At 38.1% G+C, this 12,200-nt stretch overlaps 1 protein-coding gene across 7 annotated transcripts in view; it reads left to right on the top strand.

The window, feature by feature from the left end:
* Positions 1-12,200, top strand: part of Pias2 (protein inhibitor of activated STAT 2) — an 84,411-nt gene that overhangs the window by 17,752 nt on the left and 54,459 nt on the right. The window contains exon 1 of one of the 7 annotated variants that reach the window (XM_085676404.2): positions 4,774-4,794. The exons of the other annotated variants lie outside the window; for them this stretch is intronic. The gene's annotated coding sequence lies outside the window, so the exon portion shown is untranslated. Of the gene's footprint in view, positions 1-4,773; positions 4,795-12,200 lie in introns of those variants that run through there. 7 annotated transcript variants of the gene reach the window in all.

Here is a 12,200-nt window from a genome sequence, read left to right as displayed (position 1 = left end):
TTATTTGGTGCAGAGTCTAGACTGAGGCAACTCAAAGGGAGGGGGATTTGGATGGAACTTCCACCCAAACATTCCAGGCTCTTTGGATATATGGATGGCTGGGGCCAGAGTGAGGCTTCCATCCATATATCCCAGACTCTTTGGATACAACACAAACATCCCAGACTCTGGGTATATGAATGGCAGTTCGTGTCGGTGGGCATGGGGTGACATGGGGGAGGGGAGAGTTGGGAGTTGGTGGGAGGTATGGGTGGAGAGGCATCAGGCTAACTGCCACCCTAGTGACCTCAGGCATCTCTGTTCCTTGAGAGAGCTGAGAAGGCAGGTTGCTAGGAGAAAAAAATAGATTGTTATTATTGAACCTATGAATGGGGCTAGTCATGGGAAAATTGATTAACTGCCAGAAAGAATGGGGCAGAGAAGTACCCTGGTTGTACAGGAGAGGCACAGATAAATGAGCAATATGAAAGCAGATATGCTCTTTAAAACCAGATTTCAGTTGCAGGGTATGTTGCCCATTTGAGCCTGGAGAGGTGGTACCAACCAATAGTGAAATCCCAGGAGCTGGTGCAGGTGCTGGCATATCTGGAGAACCCTCTCAGTAAGTTAATCGAAGATACGGTCAAAATGGGCTCTGGAGACTGTTAGTTTCACCAGACCAGATTTGTTGATACAGCAGCAGAACTTCTCCCAGGAACCTACAGTTTCTATTTGTATGACAGCTGGAACAGATTTACATCTTGGTGTTATAGCAAAAGGCTATGGTTTTATGTTAAAAGGCATGACCATTTTAGAAGACAAAGGATATCCTGTTGGAAATGTGCTATACCATTGTTGTCAGATTTCCTTTTTTCTTGGGATATTTTTCTTTGGGTGATTTGTCTTTCGGATGTCTCATATTTCCAGTGGTCTTCAGATTCTTTAGTTAGGTGCTTTTATTCTCTTGTAACGACAAAAACAAAATGCTTCCCCAACCCTATCTTTGGGAAGTTCCTTTTTTTGTCAAGTTTATCTTTGTTAAGGCAAAAGGTTTTTTTGACAACAGAAAATGTATTATCTTTTAATAATTAAAATTTTTTTCTTATCTAATCATATGAAAGACATTCATTAGTCTTTCTTTATGTGCATTGGTATTTTGTCAGCATGTATACCTGTGCAAGGGTGTCAGATCCCCTGGAGATAGAGTTATAGGCAGTTGCAAGCTGCCATGTGGTTGCTGGGAATTGAACCCAGATCCTCTGAAAGAACTGCCAGTGCTCTTAACTGCTGAGCCATCTCTCCAGCCCTCACCATTAGTCTTATAATAGTTTATATTGAATGACCAATCAAACTCTTTGAAGAACTATTGCCTCTCCTAAGCAAGAGACTCTCCAAATCTAGTCTTTTTAAATCTTAATGGTATTCATAGCGTTTCTTCTTTGAGGAAACAATGACAAAACCTTTTCCCCAGCGTAACACACATCCTGGTTCCCATTCTGATGTCAATATAGCTTTAAAATATATAGGCTGATTTAAATAAGCAGTTTTTTTTCTGTTATCCAGTGTCTTCACAGCTGATGTTCTTTGTTCATTAGCATTTACAAATTTTAAAGTCAATAGAGCACTGTGTAATCTATCTCTCAGAGTCTTTGTTGCTCATTTCTGTTTATTAAGCATATCTTTTAAAGTGTGATTGGATCTTTCTATAACTGCTTATCCTGTAGGATTATGTGGTATACCTGTAATATGCAAAAAACTGTTTCATTTTACTAGAGACATATGCTTTGTTAGTCTTAATTTGTACAGATATCCCCATAATGGCTATGACTTCTAATAATTGTCTAATTAAGGAATCAGCCTTCTCAAAACTTAAAGAAAATTGCCCATTAAATCCTGAATGTGTATCTATGGTATGATGCACATATTTTTATTTTCCAAACTCTGAAAAATTTTAAACACATCCATTTACCAAGTTTCAGTTCTTTAAGTACCCTTTGGGTTACTTCCTGCAAGTAATGGAGTTTGATTATGCAAAGAACAAGTAGGGCATTTCCTTATAAGTTCTTGGCTTGTTGACAGGTGATACAAAATCTTCAAACTTTTGTGTTTGAAGAAAAGGCAAAGCTGTGGTGTTTTTTATGAAATTTTTAGAGGCTTCTAGCACATTTGCTACTAAGAGTTGATCTATTTCTCTCTCTCTCTCTCTCTCTCTCTCTCTCTCTCTCTCTCTTTGAGGAGGGGGAGACAGGGTTTCTCTGTAGCTTTGGAGGTTGGCCTCAAACTCACAGAGATTTGCCTGCCTCTGCCTCCCGAGTGCTGGGATTAAAGGCATGCGCCACCAACACCTGGCTAGCTAATCGATTTCTTCATTACCTTCGGCTAGAGGGCCTGGTATTGGATCTGATATATACAAAAGTTGATTTCTGTTTCTGATTATTTGTTGTAGTTGAGTAAATAACAAAGTTGATTCTGCATCACCTGGAATAAGTTCAGCAGCTTCAATATGTAAAACAATTCTGTATATTGAAAGTCAATAACTGTATTAAAAGATTCTGGAAAGTTTAATAACACCATGAGAACAGCATATAATTCTGATTTCTTAACTGAATCAAGGGATTTGAGCCACTTTTCTTAATTTTCCTGACTCATCCTGCCTTTCCTGATTTATTTGCATCAGTATAGAGTGTAGGGGCTCCAGAAATTGATGTTACCTTTATTATTTAAGGGAGAATCCAATTGGTTCTTTTTATAATCTGAAGTTTCTTGCTTTTGAGATGTTTGTTGCTAATTTCTTCCTAGAAATTACTGCGAGCTCTTTGCCAGTATTCATTTTTTGCCCATAATGAGGCAATTTCAGCATTGGTTAAAGGTATTACAATTTCTGCTGGGCCTATTTCTGCTCTTTGTTAAAGTCTCAGTTTTCCTTTCAGAATAGAAATCTTTTATTTTTAACATAGATTTTTAATTTTTTTGCTCTGTGTGGTAAATATCCATTCTAAGATAATTATCTTTTTTCTACATGGGAATTGCTACAGGAGAATGAGTAGAAGGTAAAGTAATCAGAATGCAGACAAGCTCTGGATCTAAGTGATCTGCATGCACAGCCTTTGCTTCTTTTCTACCAGAGCCAATTCTCTCTGGGTCTCAGTTGATAGTTTTCTTGGACTGTTTAAGTCCTTATCACCATGTAAAGTTTGAAGTAAATGATTTAGTTCTTGAGTTATTAATCCAGTTGTGGGTCATAGCCAGTTAATATCTTTCAGCAATTTTTGAAAATTTCTGAGTTTGTAATTGATTTCTTCTGATTTGTACTTTCTGTGGTTGAATTTTATGTAAATCTATCTTATATCTTAAATAATAGGATCTCTTGTGTTTTTTTCAGGAGCCATTTATAATCCCCAGCAAGGTAAAATTCTCTTCACTTAATCAGAAATTTTTTCTAAAATTACCTGTTTCTGAATCAGCCAATAAGATAGCATCCATACAGTGTAGATTGAATAAACTGTTTACAAATTAGTTCTAACAGCTATTGTATAAAATATTGAAATAAATTGGGGTGTTAACATTCCTTGTGGAAGAATCTTCCAGTCGTACCTTTTAACAGGCTGGGAATCATTATAAGTAAGCACTATGAAAGGCAAATTTTTCTCTATCCCGTTCTTGCGAAGGTATAGTAATAAAACAGTCTTTAAAATCAATCACTGTTTTAGTCCATCCCTTAGGTAATAAAGAAGGCAAGGGAGTTTCAGGCTGTCAAGAGCCCATTGGCTCAATCACCTTATTTATGGCTCTTAAGTTTGTTAACATTCTTCATTTTCCAGATTTGTTTTTAGTAACAAATATAGGAGAAATATTGATTCTTCAATATGTTGAGCATTTAACTGCTCCTGTATGAGCTGTTCTAATGCTTGTAATTTCTCTGAAGTCGAAGGCCATTGTTCTTCCTACACAGGTTTTTCAGTTAATCATTTGAAAGACCAGCAGCTGTCATGCCCTGCTTATGTACATCCTTGATAATTCCTTTTAATATTTTTTATCGGAAGCACATGTTAGTTTATGGTTTGTTTCTGAGATTGGAGGAATTTTTATCTGTGTTTTCCATTGCTGTAAAGATCGTATCCCCCTCCCCCTCAGTCCATTGCGATGTTAGCAACATATGGTTTTAATTTTCCTATACACCCAACCTATCTTGCATTTTGTTTTACCCGAGATAAAGTTCTAATCCCTGGAAGCTGAACATTTACCTTCTGAAGAGGACAAACTGAATGCTAAGATTTTGTTTAAATGATTGTTGTTTCTACTCTTCAGTCTACCAAACCCTCAATTTCAATGCCATTTATTTGTATTGTTAGCTTTGGTCTTTGATCATTTATGGAAGTTTATCAGAATATTTGTTTTATGATCTCTCTTGAAAGTTTTTTAATCTTTTGAAGCCGTTCTTTCATACAGAGCAGTATGGTTTTTAATAACAGGCATTAAATCCAATAGGAGCAAAAAAGTCTCAAGAGCAGACAAAAGAGTCAGAGACATTCTCTACTTCCACCTTCAGGAGTCTCATAAAATATCAAGCTAACAGCCATATCATATGGGTATTTAGTACTGACCTGTGGGCCCCTACAAGCTATACTTAGTAGAAGTCTGTGGGCCATGTTTTCCTGTTATCCTTGACCCCTCTGGCTCCTACATTTCTTCCTCTCCGTCTTCCACAGGGTTCCCCGAGCTCCAAGGGGAAGGACCTGATGGAGATCTTCAGTTTGGGCTCTCTCTCCTAATTTGGCTGTGGGTCTCTGCATCTGCTTCCATCAGCTGCCAGAGGTAGTCTCTTTAATGTCGATTGGGCTAGGCACTGATCTATGAGTATATAAGGGTATTGTTAGGAATCATTCTATTGATTTTTTTTTTTCTCCCCCATCATAGGTCTCTGGGCTATCCATCTTCCCATTCCTGGTCATCCAGGTAGTGTTGGGCATGGGCTTTCTCTTGTGTGGGCAGTTAGAGCAGTTATTGGCTGACCACTCCCATGTTCTGTGTGTCTATTTTCCCAGTACATCTTGTAGGTGGGATAGGTTATATGCTGAAGGTTTTGTGTCTGGCCTGGTGTCCCATTTCCACCTCTGGGAGCCTTGCCTGGTTATAGAGAATTTCCGATTTCGGTTGTGAGTCACCGTTATAGAAAACTGAGAGTTTCTACTGGTCTAGGTTTCCACCTCAACCCCCACTCCCTCCCCTCCTCAGCCTGATCTCTCCTGTTCTCAGTCTACCTGCAAAATCTATTGTTTCCCCTTCCCAGGGAGTTTCATATGTCCCTCTTAGAACCCTCCTTGTTACTTAGCATTTCTGGGTCTGTGGATTGTAGCATGATTATAATTGACTTAACAGCTTCTGTTTAATTATAAGTGAGTACATACCATGTTTGTCTTTTTGGGTCTGGGTTTGGGTCAGTATGTTTTTTCTAATTCCATTCATTTGCCTGCCTACAAATTTCATGATGCCATATTTGTTTATTTTTAAATAGCTGAATGATACTCCATTGTATAAATGTACCACATTTTCTTTGTTCATTCTTCAGTTGAGGGATATCCTGGTTGTTTTCAGTTTCTGGCTCTTATGAATAAAGCGACTATGAACATATTTGAGCACATGTCTTTGTGATAGGATGTATCATCCTTCGGGTGTATGTCCAAGAGTGGTATAACTTGGTCTTGAGGAAGATTGATTTCCAGTTTTCTGAGAAAATGCCATATTGATTTCCATAGTGGTTGTCTGAATTTGCACTCACACCAGGAATGAATGAGTGTTCACCCTTGCTCCACATTCTTGCCAGCATGAGCTGTCACTTGTGTTATTGATCTTAGTCATTCTGACAAATGTAATATGGAATCTCAAAGCAGTTTTGATTTGCATTTCCCTGATGGCTGAGGATGTCAAGCATAATTCTTTGTTTCTCAGACATTTTGGTTTCCTTTATTGAGAATTCTGTTTAGATTTGTATCACATTAAAATTATTTTTATTTTATGTTTGTTGGTGTTTTGCCTGCATATATGTCTATGTAAAGATGCGGGATCCCCTGAGACTGAAGTTTTAGACGATTGTGAGCTGCCATATGGGTGCCAAGAATTGAACTGGGGTCCTCTGGAAGAGAGAGCAGCCAGTGCTCTTAACCGTTGCAACATCGCTACAGCCCCAGTACCCATTTTAAAAATTGGATTATTTGTTTTCTTGATAATTTAGTTTCTTTATATATTTTTTGGATATTAACCCTCTATCTGATGTGGAGTTGGTGAAAATCTTTTTCCATTCTGTAGGTTGCCGTTTGGTCCTCTTGATGGCGTCCTTTGCTTTCCAGAAGCATTTCAGTATCATGATGTCCCACTTACTTAGTGCCTGTGCTATCAGTGTTCTGTTCAGGAAGTTGTCTCCTGTGCCAATGCTTTCAAGGATATTCCCCCCTTTCTCTTCTATAAGGTTCTGTGTATCTGGTTTTATGTTGAAGTCTTTGATCCACTTGATCTTGAGTTTTATCCAGGGCAATAGATATGGATCTATTTTCACTTTTCTATATGCAGATATCCAGTTCAACCAGCACCATTTATTGAAGATGCCCCCCCCCCCATTGTGTATTTCTGGCTCCTTTATCTAAAAGTAAGTGTCCACTGATCTATGAATTTATGTCTGGGTTTTTGATTCGATTCCATTGATCAGTGTGCCTGCTTTTATGCCAATACCATGCAGTTTTTGTTACTATAGCTTCGTAGTGCAACTTGAATTCAGGAATAGTGATACCTCCAGAAGTTCTTTTATTATTCATGATTGTTTTAGCTATCCTGGGTTTTTTGTTTTTCCATATGAAGTTAAGTATTATCCTTTCCAGGTCTATAAAGAATTGTGTTGAAGGGTGGGGCGCTGGAGAGATGGCTCAGCAGTTAAAAGCACTGGCTGCTCTCTCTTCCAGAAGACTCGGGTTCGATTCACAGCACCCACATGGCAGCTCACAACTGTCTGTAACTCCAGTTGCAGGAGATCTAACACTTTTATACCAGTGTACATGAAATAAAGTTAAATAAATTTCTAAAAAGAGAATTGTGTTGGAATTTTACTGGGGATTAAGTGGAGTCTATAGATTGCTTTTGGAGGATGGCCATTTTTAATATGTTGATCCTACCCATTCATGAGCATGGGAAATCTTTCTGTCTACTGATGTCTTAAATTACTTTCTTCAGAGATTTGAAGTTTTTAATCTTAACAGATCTTTCACTTGCTTGGTTTAGAGTTAACCCAAGATATTTTATATTGTTTGTGGCTATTGTGAAGGTTGTTTCCCTAATTTCTTTCTCAGTTTATTTGTCATTTGTATATAGAAGGGCTACTGATATCTTGCTTTTTTGAGTTAATCTTGTATCCAGCCAATTTGCTGAAAGTTTTTTATCAGCTATTGGAGTTCCCTCAGAGAATTTTTGGGGTTGCTTATGTATACTATCATCATTTGCAGATAACAATATTTTGACTTCTTTCTGTTTTGTATCCCCATGATCTCCTTTAGTTCTCTCATTGCTCTAACTAGAACTGAATAGATATGGAGAGAGTGGACAGCCTTGTCTTGTTTCTGCTTTTAGTGGGTTGATTTGATTTTTGAAAAACATAAGTTTTAATTTTGGTGAAGTCTAGCATGTCACTTTTCTTTTTATGTGTCTTGCTTTTTACTGTCATACTGACTTAGATCCTGAAGATTCCTCCCCCCACCCCAACAAGGAACAAGTCATTTGGTTTTGTTCTTGCAAATAAATACAGAAGTGATCTATTTGAAGCTACCTATGTGTGTCCAGTTGCTTTAATGCCATTGATTAAGTTGTTTTTACACTACTGCCAAAAATAACTTAGGCTTATTTGTGTAGATCAGTTTCTGTTTTGGGGTTTCTTTTCTGTTCCTTTGAGCTACCTGCCCATTTTTCACCTAATACAACTCAGTCTTGCATCTTGATTACTGAAGCTATGTTGTAAACTGGAATAGACTGATATCCTCGCCATTTGTTTGTGGTTTGGTGCAGAGGACTTACTGAATGTCTTGTATGTACTGGGCAACCACTCTACCTCTGAGCTACATCCCTAGCCGTCTGTTCTTTTTTTTTTTTTCCCCCCCTCCCGTCTGTTCTTAAAAAAAAAAAAAAGCAACATTCAGAGCAGCTCTTCTAGTTTTTTTGGTCTTTCTTATTTACTCTTTCGTTGCTGTGAGAGACACCATGACCAAGACATGGTCTTGGTTACAAAGTGGGTGGGTCTATTATTATGGCAGAAAGCAGGCATGGTTTTCGAGAAGTAGCTGAAAGCTTTATATCTTGATCCACAGGCAGCAGTCAGAGAGAGACTGAAGGCCTGGCCTGGGCTTTTGGAACCTCAAGGTCCACCACCATGATACACTTCCAACAGCATGCCTCCTAATCCTTCCAAACAATTCAACTAAACATTCAAAGATAGGAACCTCCAGGGATTATCATTCTTACCTCCACATTACCCTTGCCTCATTTCTAATATTTGGGGAAAATGTTCACTTTATCAATTAGTAAAGTCTGAGGGCCCTGCTTTTACTGTAAGAATAAAACAGCACATGTCCCTGAGTGGCAGCAGTGGGCTGCAGGCATGAGACCACAGCGGACCACTAAGGCAGCTGGTCCCAGGCTGGGAGCCACATGGTGGATGAGAGACAGACTTATTAGGCACATCTTGCAGAGAAAGTGTGCATTTATTTAGTGGGTTATGGAGGGGAAAAGGAAAGGGGAGAAGGGGGAAGAGAGAGAGAGAGAGAGACAGACAGACAGACAGACAGACAGAAACACACATAGAGAGAAACACACACACACACACACAGAGAGAGAGAGAGAGAAACAGAAGGTGGAATGGGAGAAATGGGGAGAAAGGAGAGAGGCAAAAACTGCCTCTTCTGGAGAGACGGAAAGGAAGGAACTCAGGTTGGAAGTGGAAGGAAGATCTGTTTGCATCAGTGGAAAAGGAAGGGAGTGGGTGTGGCTTGTTTCTTAAGGGGACAGGACAGACCATTACACCCGCTATTTGTGGATACTATTTTTCAAATGAGTACTTTCCTTCTATTCCTATTTTTTTTTAATTTTTTATATTTTATTTATGTATACAATATTCTACCTCATTACAGATGGTTGTGAGCCACCATGTGGTTGCTGGGAATTGAACTCAGGACCTTTGGAAGAGCAGGCAATGCTCTTAACCTCTGAGCCATCTCTCCAGCCCCCTCTATTCCTATTTTTAAGACGAAGTTTTGCTGTATGTCCTTGGTTGGATACAAACTATGTATTTTAGGCTGGTTTTGAACTTGTAACAGTCTTGCTGACTCAGCTTCAGCCTCCAGCACCATGATTACAGGCATGCACCACACACTCATTTGAGAACTTTCCTTCTTCTCCTTTATAAAATCATGAATTTGTTAATAATTCTGTGTTGATCGTGTTCACATGACTTTTCTTTTTAGCTGTTAAAATGGAATACTAATAATTTCCTTATTTTTAAAGGAAAATTAAATAATTTCCTTTATTTTTAAAAGAAAATAATTTTCTTATTTTTAAAGATTTATTTATTATGTATGCAGTGCTCTGCCTACGTGTATGCCTGCATGCCAGAAGAGGGCACCAGATCTCATTATAGATGGTTGTGAGCCACCAAGTGATTGCTGGGAATTAAACTCAGGACCTCTGGAAGAGCAGCCAATGCTCTTAACCTTTGAGCCATCTCTCCAGCCCCCTATGTTAATTTCTTGAACCCTGCCTTTCCTCCCTAGCAATCCCACTTGATGTGTCCATAATTTTTTCTACATATTGCTGTATTTTAGTTACTATTATTCTGTTAAAATTTTTGATTGTATTTGTGAGGGATATTGGTTTGTAGTTTTTTTTTTTTGTAGAATTCTTTAGAATTATTTTGTTTTGAGGTAGGTTCATGGTTTGTGACTCACACTGTTTTGAACTTCAGTCTTATAGCCTTAAGTTTTCCAAGTGCTAAGATTACAGATGTATTACAGATTACATACCTAGTTAATGCAGTTCTGGGGATGGGACCTTGGGCATCATACATGCTGAGCAAACAATCTACTACCTGAGCTACATTTCCAGCTCCTACTTTAAAGACTCTATTCCTTTGTTATGTTACCTAACATAAAGAATTTATGTGTTATGCCCAGTCCGTGGGGACCCCAATAGACCACCTGGGAGATCGACTCACTGAAATGCAAAAGCAAGGTTTATAGTGTGTGTGTTACAAGTTGGCAAGGACTTCCTCAGCGCAGCAGCGAGAGAAGGTATCTTCTCTCTATCTCTCTATCTCTAGAAGGTGCCCTTCTAGAGGACACCATTTAAAGGCAAAACCCAGGAGTTATATTAGCAGTGTGTGGGGTGACGCGTTCAATCCTGATTGACTGACATTTGTCTAGTGTCCTGGTGAAAAGCGATGGGTGTGTGCTGGCAGGTGATCCTATCTACAACATTTGGATCATTAGGAATTTCCTTTGGGTGGTCTTTTCCTGTGTGATATGTGGGTAGGCTCAGTTTGTGGTCTTTCTTGAAACCAGGTATTGCCTTAGGTAAACAACTGAGACTCAGACCTCTGTTGAGCTTGTGGCTTGGTCCTACATATGGAATAATATTTAATGACAAAATAATACTTGTTTTATGGGCCTTAGATTTATGATTCAGTGTTTCATCTTTAATAAGATATTTGCTATTGATTTCTCATGTCATTTATCATGTTGACGAGATTTTCATTACCTAATTAAGAAAGTTTTTTATATCATGAATAAATAAAATTTATCAGATGCTTTTCTGTCATTTATCCAAGTCTTGTGGCTTTTGTTCTTAAATCAGTAATTTTTTTAAACGGTTTGCTTTTCATAAGCTTTAGAGTAATAATTTGTTTTTTCATGTCATCTAAAGGAAATCAGTGAGGTTTTTAAGCGTCATTATGAGCATATTTTATTGTATGTTTAATGTTTCAATTCAGTGTAATTACTCGTTTCCAATTCTCAGATTACATCATTCTGGCTGAGACCACTTAGTTTTCTTTTCTTTTTTTCCTCTGTGTTCTAATAATATCTCCTCAGTTTTGTATATATTTTTTGTTTTCTATTATGATAAAATGTTGTAAAATATTGTAAATTCATTTTGTATAGTCTTAAACCAAAACCTGAAGTACTTATAATGAACTATTTTCTCCAAAGAGCCTGGATTCCTTTTATATGAATTAGTATTTGGCTTAAACTTTAATATTTTTATTTATTTGAATAAAAGTTTGGAGACTAATAGCATTTGTATGTCTTATCCCAACTTTGACATGCTTAATCAAACCAGGAAACATTCCTGCTTTTTCAAAGACTGCAAAGTGTCTGTTCTTATTACTCAGTTTAAGCAATTACCAACTATAATTTTTTTTTTTAACTATTTGAAAGAATGTCATTGTATATGTCATACCCATAGTGGAGGTAATCAACCTGAGATTTATTTTAGCTCAGGGTTTCAGAGATTTAAGTCAGTGGTTCCTTGATACCTTCTTTATGTCTTTATGTCTTGTGGTGAGGGAGAACATCATTTCAAGGAATGTGTGTAAACTGAGCTGCTTACATCATGGCAGTCAGGAAAGAAAGTGGCCTCAATCCCAACTATCCTTTCACCAGCCCTCCACTTGTTAAAGGCTTAATTACCATTTCCTTGTACCTTCATGGTTGGTGACTAAGTTTTCAATGTTGTTGGAGCCCACAGACAAGGATTCCTTCCACAAGGTCAGGCCTGTTCTTGCTCCTTCAAGGTTATTGACAGGAATTGACCCAGGGTGTGGCTACTAACAGGATATTTTGAACTAGGGTGTGGTACTTAATGCTTTGGATATTTGAGAAGGTGATTACTTTGTTCCTTGCTTCTTGGTAAAGAAGTCTTTTGTTTTCTCCCTCCTCTTTGGACTGGGATATTCACTGGGTTGCCCTCCAGACTCTTATCCTGTTCTCTGTTTTTTCTTTTGTATCTTTATCTTTTTCTACCTGCCATTTCTTAATCCTCCTGCTTCCCTCCAAGCGTGCATCCTCCCTCCAAGCAATGGACAAATAAGCCCAGCAGGACCCAGTTGATGGCCAGACGCTGGAAAAGGCACAATGTGTGACTTTGGAGGACACTTAATTAAAACCATAGCAAGCAGATTGTTGTGATTTATCTTG

Source organism: Myodes glareolus, chromosome 13, assembly GCF_982192425.1.
Source record: "Myodes glareolus chromosome 13, mMyoGla1.1, whole genome shotgun sequence".
NCBI lineage: Eukaryota > Metazoa > Chordata > Mammalia > Rodentia > Cricetidae > Myodes > Myodes glareolus.
The sequence above is the reverse complement of the archived record's forward strand: the minus strand, read 5'-3'. Positions and strand labels throughout refer to the sequence as shown.